This window comes from Strigops habroptila, chromosome 1, assembly GCF_004027225.2.
Source record: "Strigops habroptila isolate Jane chromosome 1, bStrHab1.2.pri, whole genome shotgun sequence".
Lineage (NCBI taxonomy): Eukaryota > Metazoa > Chordata > Aves > Psittaciformes > Psittacidae > Strigops > Strigops habroptila.
Genome location: NC_044277.2, coordinates 12,234,924 through 12,246,616, shown reverse-complemented (window position 1 = coordinate 12,246,616; position 11,693 = coordinate 12,234,924). Strand labels below are relative to the sequence as shown.

The window sequence follows — 11,693 nt, the reverse complement described above, 5'->3', positions numbered from 1 at the left end:
ACCTTAGTTCCGGCTTCCACTGACGACCCTGTTTTGCACTTAAAAGGCAGCATTAGCTGCCGTATCACCCGATCAATCAAAGAGCCTTTTGCATTTGGCAAAGCAAAAGAAGTTAAAGAGGCCTTAAAGTAAGTGCCAATTAGGACAAGCGCAAGAGATGATTTTTCACCTGCTTTTCCATTGATCTGTCCTTTCAAGAATATTTGAGACTCATAAGCATAGTAGTCTCATTAAAACACTTCGGCTTTTCTTTGTTTTCCAAATCATAGAAACGGTATTTGAGACAGTAGGGAAAAAAGAGTGTCCTGGGGGAAATATTTTTGCCCCCTAAAATAGGTTTGGTTTTTGCTTGTTTCCTTCTTTCTTTCTTTCCCAGGCATTCAAAATTCAGAAACATTTCCAGGGCTGAACAGCTACTGAAGAGTTAAACAAAATAAATTCTGTAGTATTTATAACAAAAAAGGAATTTCCATTAAAAACCCCCAGAGGTCCATGAGCATCAGCAAGCTCTAATGGTTATCTTCTGTGTGTCCAGCGGGTGCGGAGAGGATGCCCATGCTTGTCCCTTCCTAGCAGCTAAGAAGAGGAAAAGTGAGTGGAAATCTCGGAGCTGGTGGCAGCGAGGAAGGAATCTATTCTGTTATCAAATACTTGCAGAGACTGTACTCAGTCAGGCAGTCAAAAACACGCCTACTCAGATAAGGGTATCCCTGCAAAGAAATCTCTTGACACTGCTTTGACATATTTACGTTCTTCCGCGACTATTCAGTTGCAATAACTTGGAGCTCCTCTGCTGACACTCTCCTACCAGCCAGTCCCCAGCCCTACACAGGATAGGGAAAGAAAACGTTGCCCAAAGAAGTTACCCAGGTGGGTCGAGGTCTGCAGCCCGGCTCTGACCGCACGCTGGTGATCCGGGGCAAGGCGAGAGCAAGTGGATGTTCAAAGCCTTTGTAGCTTTAACTCTACAATTAAAAGATTGATTTAATGCGACCTAATCAAAGACACCGCATGGCAGATAGCACACCCCTGAAGTTACGGTGAGATTATGCTACTCGTAAATCCTATCAGCCTGGACTTGTTGGAAGATCTGCTATCTAGTAGCAAGATACAATCGGTAAATTATTTCTTTTAATTAATTCATTGAAGTAAAGAGAAAATAGCCTGGGTCCTATCTGTCTACATCTCTTTGGCAGAAAGGCAAAGAGGTACAAGAGTTCAGCGACAGTTTTAAATGGGGGGAAGGATTCCCGCGGTGCAGCAGAGGAGCAGAGATTGCAACAGCAGCATCCCTCGGAAATACACACCACCTTCTGCAAAGCAATAAACACCCATCGCCTGAAGACCACTAAAACCGGCTGGCTTGGAAAACCTCCATCACAAGCCGAGGATGAAGAAATGCCTCCTACCTCCCCAGGTAATCTGCCCCACTTCGAAGGGGCGGCAGCCCCAGGGAGGCGGCGTAGCCTCCTCCAGCCCCTCACCATCCCACAGCCGCCCCGACAGCGGGGGTCCAGCCCCCGCCGTCTTTCTAACGGGGCTTTAACCCCGCCGTCCTGATAACTGGGATCCAGCCGGGGTCCAGCCCCCGCCGTCCCGATAGCGGGGCGCTAAGATGGGGGTCCCATCCCCACGTCCTACGACGAAGGTCCAGCCTCTGGCATTCCCACACAGGGAGGTCCGTCCCACGCCATCCCGGACCGAGGGTACTTCCCCCAGCTCCTATACCGAGGAGCCGTACCCCAACATCCCCACCGCGACCCCCGGAGGATCGGGGCGATCCCGTGCAGCGGGGCCGGGGGGCGCGGCGGGGACCGGCAATGATGGCACCGGCCGGGCCGGGCACGGGCCGGGGGTGTCACACAGGGACGGTGCAGCTCGGGGCGGGGGGGGGGGTGTTTAAGGGGTGCGTGTAAACCCGTCGGTGCTGAGCCGGAGGAGGAGCGGTCGGAGCCGGGCGGGGAGGGGGTGGGGGGGCACGGCCCCGCTCGCAACTTTCCGCCGCGCCGAGGGACCCCGGCGGCCGCGCCGGCGGTGGTATCGTATGCAAATACGCACGCTGACGTCAGAGATCATGTGGGTTTTGGCGTAGATCCCCACCGATCGAGGGCTCTTTTTTTTTATTATTATTATTTTCCCCCTTTTTTTTTTCCCTTTTTTTTTTTTTTCCTTTTTTTCCTCCCCTTTTCTCTCCGGTTTTGGGGGGTTTGTGTTTTTTTTTCCCCTCCCCGTGCGCCGCGCGCGTGGCGGTGCGCGCGTGTTTCCCCCACCGCGTTGCGCGCGGCGCGGCGGGGGCGCGGGGTCCCGCGGGCTGGCGCGGCGGCGCGCGGAGGGGCGCGGAGCGGCGCGCGGAGCCCCGGTGCCGCTCCGCACGGGACTGTCGGTGCCGCCGCCCTGGGCGCAGGTAGGAAAACTTCCCAAGCGGGTTTCTTCTCACCACCCCCCGCCTTTAACCTCCCGCTTCCCCCGGCGGCCCCCGCCCCGCACACGGGCACTCGCCGGCGCTCCAGCCCCGGCCGCTCGCACCCAACTTTTCCTCCCGCACAAACTGTCCGGTTCCGGGGACTCCGGCGGGGACCGGGAGATGGGAAAGCGGAGGGGGGGGGTTCGCGGGGAGGTGGAAGCCGGGAGCGTTGTTGGGGTGGGCTCTTAATGGTTTATCGCTATATGTTTAATTTTTCGGCATGCCGCCTCCTCTCCCCCCCCCCGCCCTCCTCCCCGCTCCCCGCCGCTCCCGATCGCAAGTTTGGGTGAAGGGGGGAAGGCAGCAGGAGGAGGAAGGGGAGGGGGGGGTGAAACATGTCTACGTTTGTCTATGTCGACATCAGCAACACAAAATATGGCGTCCGCTTTCGACAGGGCGTTACGTAGAGGCGAGCCGGGCGATTTTGTCAGTGCGGGCTCTAAAGCGGAGCCGCCGGTTCCCGCGGGGGGGGGACACACGGACGCGGCCGCCCGGGGGTGCCGCAGGCGCGGGAGGGGCCCCGCCGCCACGCGTGGCTCCGCGGCCGCACTTGGCAGCGGTTCCTCCTGGTTTAATTTGTGATTATGTTTTTCCTCTCCGCCCCCTTTCCTCCCCCCCCACTCCCCCCCCGCACCTCCCGCTGCCGGTTCCCCCGTGACGCCGTGGCCGGGCTCGGGGGCTGCTGGCGGGGGTTGCGGGGAGCTGCGGGCGGGCGGCACCGCGCCGGGACCGCGGCGGGGCCAGAGCCGGGCACCCCGCTCCGCCTCCCCACCCCCAGCACCTTCCTGTGGCGTTTTATTTCCCTGGGATGGGGAGGTTGGGGAAACTCGGCCCGTGGCACGCTGCATCCACTTTTATTCGGTGAGGAGAGGAGACTTTCCCTTTTGTTTTAGCTGTTTTCCAAAGGCATCACACAACCCTCTCCTTCTTTTCCTTCCTTCTGTCCCTCTGGGATGAGGGAGATAGCAAAAGACAAAGATTTTTCCCCCCTCTTTGCTAGGAATAAAACTTGGAAGTGGAGTTGGGATGTGCCTGCCTGACTTCAGGGTATCCTTCTGCTTGGTTCTTCCCTGAGCCCTGTAGTTCACTTTGCACAGGGGAATTCCTCCCGACGGAGAGACAGCCTGGAAGGGGACATGGCCCTGATTTCTTCCCCCCTTAGGTTGCTCACGCACCTCTCCGATGGCAGATCCGGTAGTGATGCCCATCCTCTCGGGCAGGTGCTCTTGTTCTAAACCATGGGAGCTTGTGAGGGGCCTGCTGAGCAGGGGGAAACTCGGCAAAAAGTTTGGGGTTAGAAGGTGGAGAGCAGAAAGGGAAAAAGCATCCAAAGACGTAGGAATGGGAGGGAAGAGAAGGACTCGCTGTGTGGGAAGGTGAGTTGGTGATGGGGGTCAGCACCTCCTGCCAGCAGGTCCCGAGGCAGCAGTGAGGAGAGCAGCAGGCAAGGGTAGTGAGTGAACCAAGGGTGCCTTGTGAGCAGCACCTCTGGCACCACGGGGGATCTCCCTCAGCAGTGCCGGGGGTGCAGTGAAAGGCTGTCAGCTAGACAAAACTGCTCTTTTCTATTAGATCTTCTTTTGTCCCACAGGTGTCAAAATCCCAGTTCAGGAAGGAATTTTAGCACATCCTTTAGTGGAGCAATGACAGTCATCCCAACAAAAAGAAAACCTTTCAAAATTGGGGCCGAGAACTAAAATGTCAAATGTGTCAATGTAATTCTTTTACAGCAAATGAAGGTAAATCATTACCGCTCTCAGCTTCATCATCCAGCTCACCTACAAATAATACACATGTAGTTGGTCAATTAGTTGTCTTTTGTTGTTTGGTTTTGGGTTTGTTTTTAAACTCAGAGCAGGGTTTATCCCTCCTGGGTCGGGCTGGGATGGTTGTGAAGGTGCTGGTGTGACCAGCGGGGTCTGATGTCTCTAGCAGAAACCTCTTGCATGCAGCCGTATGGGAAATGGCATGTGGAGTAGCACTGCTGTGTGCTGCCGTAGTTTTACTAGACCAGTAGAGGAATAATTTTGCTGTTCAAGAGGTATCTGTGACTGAAGTGCTTTGCCAGTGTCATGTATCCCTGTCCTGCTGAAGCCTTTCTCATGTAGATGTGGCTTCAGTCTGTTGTATGAACCCTGCAGCGCTTTGAAACACAGAATTGCAAATTGATCTCCGGGTCAGGGAAAGCAAGGTACTGGCCAGCAATCAGGGAGAATGTAAATGCTGAAAAGCACCAGCACTTTTAAAGTTATTGTCTGGTCCTTACTTTACTTTGGCAGCCGTGTTTATCCTCTTCCAGGCTTCTGCAGAATGAATGGCCGAGAGCTCTCCCATGTTCATCCTCTCTTCTTGTACCTGTGATGAACTCGGTGCTGGAAAGCACCTATACATGCATATAGCTCAATTATCAGCCCAAAGCCTGCCTGATTCTTCACCTTCATGAAATTACATTTGTCCTGCCTGTCCACCCCAAAAATTCTCCTGTCAGCGTTCTGTCTCGTGGGACATCTTTGCTGTCACTGTTTGAAAGGTGTGTGCTCCTTCCAACCACTATCTGTCAAAGTACCACTTTCTTTTTCCTTTTTACCCTAGTTACAATCAATAATTTCTAAACAGTGTCTGTAAAACCAATAATCCATTGTATGAGACAGCTCAAGTTGGCAGCGTCACGTTTGGTTCTTTTTTGTTAGAGGGGGGAGTTTTATTGAGTTTTCATTAAAAGTTGGAAAAAGAAAGCTGATATTCGATATAGCAAAGTTCCTGCTTCTCACGTTTTCAAACCAGTTTCAAACTGCTGCAGGCTGGATTGAGAACACAGCAGGTTTTGCTCAACCGTGTACAAGATGAAGATTTTAATGCCAGGCGTGACATCACTGTATTTGCATGTGTGACATGTTCAGGTTTTATTCCTTTTAGCTTTGTTCTAACTCAGGTGATCCTCAGCAGTATTATTTGGAGTCTCTCTGATTGGGATGTTTTGATCCATGTCTAAATTATTTTCAAGTGTTCCCACTTAAGGAATGAAAACATCCACTGAAAATAAATCAAAATAGTATTTTGATCACAATTTGTTTAGAAATGGACAGTGTTATTTCCCTGAGATTTTACCATTGCTGTCAGATTGCCATAAAGCTGCATTTGCTTTTTAGGTGGAGAAAGTGTAATTGTAGTTTTAACTTTCTTTCAAGCACAAGGATAATACAGCAAGTGTGTGCTTTCCCTAAAAGTTACTCCAAACTGAAGTTTGTAACATGCACATCTGCATAATGATCTGTTCCTGTTGAAAGCAAGTAATAAACAAAAGTCGGCATTACAAAAATCTATGAAGGCTTTAAGTTAAAGCCATTAAAGTAATTGCTGGCCTTTTGTCAAGGTGTGTTTACATGTGTCACTTCAGCTGGAACTAATATTTGTGGTGTTAGTTTGTTATATCAACCCTTCAAAAATAGGTAGGTCTGAAGTTTACTGGATGTCACGATATTGTTCACTCCCAGGGCAGCAGTAAATTTGGGTTTTTTCCTGAAAAAGGCAGAAGCGCTGTTGATTTCCATAATGTTACAAATACTTTTCATACAGGGTAGTATTTGAGAGTGAGGTTTGCAAACATGTAGCAAAATGGGAATGAAGTGAGTCAGGCCCTTGGAAGATGAAGGGACGAGAGCTCAATTCCAGCCTTACCATCCGGAGGCAGTTCAGAAACCACCGACCCAGCCCTCCCTCCCCAAAACCACCTTTGCAAGTCAGAAGGGTTGTTTGATTGTTTTGTTTTTAAAAAGATGCACTTGGGGTTGTTTCAAGAAATGCTGTGGGTTTGGATATAAGACAACGCACTTAGCAAGCTTTTCTCAGGAGCGAGAGGCAAAACCTGCTTCTGAAGTGAAAACTGAATTTTCCTTAAGCTGAGTTTACATAAAATGGCCAATGTGCTGAGTGTGCTGGTGAAACTGGGAGATCTGGTCACACTGAGGGAGATGTGTGAAGTGATTTTGTGAATTTAGCAGTGAAGAAGCCTCAGATGGGTGGGTTTTGTTAGTGAGCAGAGGGAGAATGACGCAGGCAAGCAAAGGAGGTTTTGGCATCGATAACCAGGAGGGGACTTTAAAAGAGTCCTCCTGGGGTGGGGTTATTCTGGTAGCCGAGGACATGGGTTGTAGTGCATCATGCCCTTGAATTCGTGGATGAGATGAACGTGCCCAAGCTGCCTGCGGCAGGTGATGCCCCAAGCAGGGCTGGCTATGGGGAGGCTCGTGTTGGTGCTTGGCAGAGGGCAGCATTTGCCATCTGGAGGTCTGACAGAGAAGGGAGGAAGGGTCGGGAAGCAAATGGGGAAGAAAGTGATCTGTAACACCTGCGTGGTTAGAAATCACACACTGGGAGCTGGGGGGGACATAAAGGTTGGGGATTTCAGTGAGCTTTGACAAGCTTTTGCAGATCAGCCCGGTGTGTAGGGTACATGCCGGGTGGTGAAAGCAGGGCACATGCAAGGAATTCGTTGCCACTTCAGCAACAAGTTCCCCAGCTACATCTACCGTTTATATCCTCTTCAGGTTGTGGCCCCTGGGCAGACTTTCCAGCAGGGACCTACCTGATCTAGCAAAGCAAAGCCTGCTCATCACTTGCTTGCCTCTCAAATTAACTTTTGCACACGTTCTGGGAGGAATTTGCAGATTCCCCACCCAGCCATAGTCTACAGGTTATGCAAGGCCATGATCCAGGGTCACCCTTGGGCTCGGTTGTCATCCACACCATTCACAAGCTCTGAAGTGAGGAAGGTCTTCTCTGTCTCACACTGCCCTTCATCTCACAGCCACAGGAAGTTTGCTGGCTGCCCACCCCCCAGGGGTCTGGCTTAAAGGGCAGCCCCAGCATCCATAAAATCATAGAACCATAGAAGGGTTTGGGTTGAAAAGGACCTTTAAAGATCATTTCATCTAACATACCCTGCAATGGGCAGGAACATCTTTTGCTCAGACCCCCGTCCAGCCTGACCTTGAACACTGCCAGTGATGGAGCATCCACAGTTTCACTGGGCAACCTGTTGCAGTGTCTCACCACCCTCATTGTAAAAAATTTCTTATGTCCAATCTAAACCTACCCTCTTCCAGTTTAAAACCATTGCCCCTCATCCCATCACTACAGGCTTTGGCAAAAAGTGAGCACAGATATATTTCAGACTACTTTCTGTTTCATTACACCCAGTACTCAGATCCCAGGAGTGCACGAGCGCTTTGGTGGGGTCAGCATCCCACAACCACATCAAAAGCTTGCTCCTTGGGCACGTTTGCTGGTTGTAGGATTATCCTCCCGGCTCTGGCTGATGAGTTTGATAAGTGGCACTAGCAAAAAATGTGCTTTTGCTGGTGTAACAGCCTATCTGCGTGCGAGTTTTGCCAGCACAGCTTCATCAGTGTCGTATCCTGCCCTGGGCTGATAGAACCGCATGGTAAGAGTTAGTGGTACAGACCTGACATGAGACATTCCCACGAAGAGATGTCTGCAGTCGTGCTTGCTCAGCTCTTGACGTCTGCACATCAGCACTCCTCTGTGGGAAACCCTTTTTACTGCTTGAGTTAAGCCCAAATTAAGCTCAGTCCTCCCTGCAGGAGCAGGCACTGGGGCTCTGGGGCACAGGAGCGGGCGCATCCTGAACCAAACACAAGTGGCTCTGTGCACATCACAGAGTTCTCTGCAGACCAGTGTTATCTGACTTCCTAGTTCACTTGAGAGACTCCTCCAGAGCCTTAAATTCATCTCCTCTCCTGGAAAAATGTGTCAAAGCTGAAACCCAAAGTTATTTCCCTTGTGGTACTCCACTCGCTGTCCCCTTAGCTATGGGTTTGCATGGAAACAATATCAGTGAGAAGCAACCCTCTGCTTCACTCCCTTCTTTCATAAGTGATATATATATATTTGCACTATTTTTTAACTTGCAGTATTTCGGTGATGTGATTTACAATGTGGTCCCAGTTGGCACCAAGAAAGAGAACGATTAACTTAATGCAAGCAGTAGGAGGGGTGGGACAGGAACTTCTTTCACTGGTTTCTGTGCCCCACCATGGGCCTGAAATCTTAGTTTTCCTTCCCTTTTTGTCTCCACATTCTTCCTGTCCTGACCTTAATTCCCCTCTTAAATACTATTTTTATTTCTTTTTTTTAACTTGCAACCTCAAATTACCTGTCAATTTTGGCTTCAATTTTGGCTTCTCTTTTGTCGTAAATTGTCTATTGTTCTCACAATGTTCTAGTAAGTGTTAAAACTGCATATTTCACTCACTGCAGCTTAAAACAAACAAACAAACAAAGCTCCAAACACCAACGGAAGATGATTTTCTCGCTTGTTTGCAGTCAGTGATCATAACTAAGGCAGCCCCAAGTTCAGGGTTATTTAACCTAATGTCCAGTCAGATGAGTGGAGGAAGAAGTCCCGTGAGCAAAGCTGTATAGGGAAAAATATGTTTACATCTTAAACAGAATCTCATTGTTCGTGTTTGTTTGGTTGTTGCTTTTTTAAATAGCAACCAAAAAAAGCAGGTTCTGAGCTGCTCCTTAAAGGCACTCTCAGATGGGTTTAATAAAATGCCAGTGTTTCTCAAGAACTCCATGCTCCTTTCCTTGCCTCCAATGTATGTGTTCCTTTTTCTCACTCTCCAAGCTTTGGACTTATTTTTATATATATATGAACCTAATTTCATGCTTATTAGTTTCAGTTACATCATGTTACACTTCACTCAGATAGCAGAAGTGGGAAAATACTTGTCCTTTTTAAAAATCTTATCTGCAAGAAGAAAATCCACTAGTAAACAGTTGGAGCTAATAAGTTTTGTTGGATTTCAAAGAGAGCTGGGACAGAGGCCCCGGGAAGCGATGCAGGGAGGTTCTGGATCCTCTCATGCCGGGGGAAGCCGGTACAAAGCAGACAGTGCCAGCATCGCCGAGCTTTGCTGGCGGAGTGCTGCTGATTCACTCTCGCAAGAAATAAAGGAAAGTCCTGATGGTTCTGGCCTGAAGTGTTTCTGAGGAGATGCCTTCCCCGCCTCTCTTCCTGCCTCCCACCTCTAAAGCAAATATGTTTTGTTGTGGGGTTGTTTTTTTTCAGCATCCTCTTCAGCACGAACTGTCAGGCACCACAGGGAGTTTTTCCTTGTCTTTTGTCTCTCCAGAAACTGATTTATTTAAATGATATGCTGGGAGCACGCTGCTGTTACAGGCTTCGGTGCTTGTCATCTTCCTGGGCTTCCGTACAGTTTTCTTGAAAATTGTGGAAGATGTGGTTATCCCAGAGGATCACAGTTCCCATGAACCTGAGGTTTTTCTGCATTTTTCCAACTAGACTCCCCTTCCCGGTCTTCTGAGAAGAGCGGTATTGGATCACACCTGTTTATTTCCATATGATTTAAAGGCGAGGAAGTTGTTCAAATGCTTGCCTTCCTCCTGGGGAGAGTGCTTAGTTGCGTGGCTGAGTATCCACACGGCTGTTGCTACTCCCACCCATGGGATCACTGCACCAACACTCACCTTTTCCTCAGCCAAAGGTGGTTACAGAGTTCTTTATCACTCATTTATTTCCTTGTCACTGTCTGGCATCCCCATGGCATCTCTTGCAGGCTGTCATAGTTATGATGCTGCCTTTCATTACCGTCATGTAATGCTTGGTACCAGGAGGAGTCATGACCTCACAGTTGCAGATTTTTGGGATCTGTTCCTCATCTCTCAGGACTTGGCAGCCAGGTATTTTTGAGAGCCAGAAGCCCTTTTACCTGGGCTTTAATCTAAAGAACAGGTCTCCCTAGCCTGTGTTCAGGTACAGGCATCTTGCCAGGTAGATGTGTTACCATTTTGAGGGTTAGGTTTAATTTTCTTTGAGAAGCCAGCAGTGATAAGATGCTGACAAAGCCTCATGTGGGGTGTTTGAACCAGGGAAGGTATGTTGGGATGCTGCACAGGAGATGGCGAACACAACAGAGTCCTTGGTGCAGCTGTGCCAGGATGTTGGGTGCAGGGGCTGGTGGCCACTGAGGACCTGCAGGATTTTGCCCAACACATTGGAAGTTTCCAGGTACAAATGGTGATGAGTAAATTCAGAGGAAACTGCTGCCTTAGGAAGCCTTAACCTTCCTCCATCTGCCTGGAAGTCTCCAGCATAAGGAAGGAATAAGCTTCACGTGCGTTTTGAAGCAATTGGAGCAACGAGGATGAAGGATATGTTTGGAGGGAACTGTTTTCTTAATTTCTCTTAACTTGGCAGCTTCTCTTTTTTTAGACTTAGAGCATCCTCAATTTTGCTGTTGCTAAAACAGGTTTTACAGGACGCCCCTCCTCTGCGTATCTGCTGGCATCTCATCTGCCTGCCTTTGAGGGGATGATGGGGTTTGGAAAATACTGTTCAAGGCGAACACAAGTTTCAAAATCCACGGTTAATCAGATACAGGGGGAAAAAATAAAAGCTCTCTAAAGTATTTTGCTTTCAAGCCTGAATATACTTGAAGTGCCTTAAATTCTGTTTGCTTGTCCTGTTATCCTGGATCTTAGCCTTATCTATAAGTACCTTATTTTCATGTTTTACTTTATTTTTACATGTTTACCCTCTGTGTGATGGTCCAGGAGAGCATGCAAACACTCAGTGTGTATCTGAGCCAGGAGACGAGTGTCACAAGGTATTATTTATGCCAAAAAGATCTCATACATTGCAATGATCTTAGCTCCAGCCCTGTCTCTTCTCCATCAGCAGATCAGCGCACCAAGTCAGTAGATTTAAAGTTAATCTCCTGAAATCTGAACTCCTTTCTGTTTGTTCTGCTCTTGCTTCTTGGTAAGCACCAGTTTAGGAGAAAGTATGTTGTTGAGAGCATGGTTTGCATTTTTAATTTCTTCGTGGTGCCCTCTTCCTTCCTCTCTTCCCCCACCTGCTTGTTCCCACTCTGCCATCACTTCAGAGGGCTCAGTCCACATCCCAGCAGGGAGCCTGCCACAGCAGGGTGCTTGCAGGGCAGGGAAGGCTCCTTTCCATCTACAGAGAAAGAGCTTTGTGCTTTAGGGAATGAGGGACCTGCTTTGAAATGTGCTGTTACATGTGAATCACCCCTGAAAAGTGTGTCAGGTACTTTGCAAGGAGGATATTGGGTATTTAACATTAGCAGTGCTGCATCCAAAAATTGGTAGAGATATATTCAGTATGCGGTACTGTATGGCAGAGAATTTGTGGCTGTTTGCAGACTGCTTTACTTACAGA

At 49.1% G+C, this 11,693-nt stretch overlaps 1 protein-coding gene across 8 annotated transcripts in view; it reads left to right on the top strand.

Moving 5' to 3' along the window:
- Positions 1–724: 724 nt before the first annotated feature.
- The window catches only part of ZHX2 (zinc fingers and homeoboxes 2), a 75,627-nt gene continuing 64,658 nt past the window's right edge, over positions 725–11,693 (top strand). For 2 of the 8 annotated variants that reach the window (XM_030493850.1, XM_030493804.1), the window contains exon 1: positions 726–1,417. The gene's annotated coding sequence lies outside the window, so the exon portion shown is untranslated. Of the gene's footprint in view, positions 1,418–2,031; positions 2,405–11,693 lie in introns of those variants that run through there. The other 6 variants (XM_030493822.1, XR_003992510.1, XM_030493841.1 and 3 more) reach the window with 6 other exon arrangements.